The sequence below is a fragment of the Oncorhynchus gorbuscha genome, unplaced genomic scaffold (genome assembly GCF_021184085.1).
Source record: "Oncorhynchus gorbuscha isolate QuinsamMale2020 ecotype Even-year unplaced genomic scaffold, OgorEven_v1.0 Un_scaffold_2423, whole genome shotgun sequence".
Classification (NCBI taxonomy): domain Eukaryota; kingdom Metazoa; phylum Chordata; class Actinopteri; order Salmoniformes; family Salmonidae; genus Oncorhynchus; species Oncorhynchus gorbuscha.
Window position 1 is genome coordinate 20,001 of NW_025746941.1, and position 2,500 is coordinate 22,500.

Sequence of the window (2,500 nt, forward strand, 5' to 3'; positions counted from 1 at the left end):
TATCTCTCTATATCTCTATCTCTCTATCTCTCTATATATCTATCTATCTATCTATCTCTCTATCTCTCTATATATCTATCTCTCTATCTCTATATATCTATCTCTCTATCTCTCTATATATCTATCTCTCTATCTCTCTATCTATCTCTCTATATATCTATCTCTCTATATATCTATCTCTCTATCTCTCTATATCTCTATCTCTCTATATATCTATCTCTCTATCTATCTCTCTCTATATCTCTCTATCTCTCTATATATCTCTCTCTCTATCTCTCTATCTCTCTATATATCTCTCTCTATATATCTATCTCTCTATATATCTATCTCTCTATCTCTCTATATATCTATCTCTCTATATATCTATCTCTCTATATCTCTATCTCTCTATCTCTCTATCTCTCTCTCTATCTCTCTATATATCTCTCTCTATCTCTCTATATATCTATCTATATATCTATCTCTCTCTCTATCTCTATATATCTATCTCTCTCCTCTATCTCTCTATCTCTCTCTCTATCTCTATATATCTATCTATATATCTATCTCTCTATATATCTCTCTCATCCTATATATCTATCTCTATATCACTCTAGTGATCTGTATCTCTCCTATATCTATTCTATATATCTCTCTATCTATCTATATATCTATATATCTATATCTCTCTATATCTATCTCTCTATATATCTATCTCTCTATATATCTATCTCTCTCATATCTATCTCTCTATCACTCTATATATATATCTATCTCTCTATATATCTACTATATATCTATCTCTATCTCTCTATATATCTATCTCTCTATATATCTATATATCTATATACTCTCTATATATCTATATATCTATATATCTATCTCTCTATATACACACACTCTATATATCTATCTCACATCTATCTCTCTATATCTATCTCTCTACCTATCTCTCTATATATAGCTCTACAGACTTATACTATCTCTATCAGCTATATATCTATCTCTTTGGCTTTGGCAGACTGAGACAGCACTCTAGCCAGGAGCTAGAGGGAGAAACAACACGATCTTTAGTTTATATATCTACAACACACAGAGACACAGTCTTTAGTTTAGCTACAACACACTAGAGACACAGTCTTTAGTTTAGCTACAACACACAGAGACACAGTCTTTAGTTTACACACACACAGAGACACAGTCTTTCTATATACACACACACACACCTACCTACCTGTAGATAGCTAACATAATCTATCTCTCACACAGAGACACATCTATCCTTTAGTTTAGCTACAACACACAGAGACACAGCTCTTTATCTTTAGCTACAACTATACACTAGAGACACAGTCTTTAGTTTAGCTACAACACACAGAGACACAGTCTTTAGTTTAGCTACAACACACAGAGACACAGCCTTTAGTTTAGCTACAACACACAGAGACACAGCCTTTAGTTTAGCTACAACACACAGAGACACAGTCTTTAGTTTAGCTACAACACACAGAGACACAGCCTTTAGTTTAGCTACAACACACAGAAACACAGCCTTTAGTTACAACACACAGAGACACAGCCTTTAGTTACAACACACAGAGAGACACAGCCTTTAGTTTAGCTACAACACACAGAGACACAGTCTTTAGTTTAGCTACAACACACACAGAGACACAGCCTTTAGTTTAGCTACAACACACAGAGACACAGCCTTTAGCTACAACACACAGAGAGACACAGCCTTTAGTTAGAACACACAGAGAGACACAGCCTTTAGTTTAGTTACAACACACAGAGAGACACAGCCTTTAGTTTAGCTACAACACACAGAGACACAGTCTTTAGTTTAGCTACAACACACAGAGACACAGCCTTTAGTTTAGCTACAACACACAGAGACACAGTCTTTAGTTTAGCTACAACACACACAGAGACACAGCCTTTAGTTTAGCTACAACACACAGAAACACAGCCTTTAGTTACAACACACAGAGAGACTCAGCCTTTAGTTTAGCTACAACACACAGAGACACAGCCTTTAGTTACAACACACAGAGAGACACAGCCTTTAGTTTAGCTACAACACACAGAGACACAGTCTTTAGTTTAGCTACAACACACACAGAGACACAGCCTTTAGTTTAGCTACAACACACAGAGACACAGCCTTTAGCTACAACACACAGAGAGACACAGCCTTTAGTTAGAACACACAGAGAGACACAGCCTTTAGTTTAGTTACAACACACAGAGAGACACAGCCTTTAGTTTAGCTACAACACACAGAGACACAGTCTTTAGTTTAGCTACAACACACAGAGAGACACAGCCTTTAGTTTAGCTACAACACACAGAGACACAGTCTTTAGTTTAGCTACAACACACAGAGAGACACAGCCTTTAGTTTAGCTACAACACACAGAGACACAGCCTTTAGCTACAACACACAGAGAGACACAGCCTTTAGTTAGAACACACAGAGAGACACAGCCTTTAGTTTAGCTACAACACACAGAGAGAC

General features: G+C 36.4%; 1 pseudogene; it reads right to left on the reverse strand.

Moving 5' to 3' along the window:
- Positions 1-2,500, reverse strand: part of LOC124025762 — a 68,767-nt pseudogene that overhangs the window by 16,950 nt on the left and 49,317 nt on the right.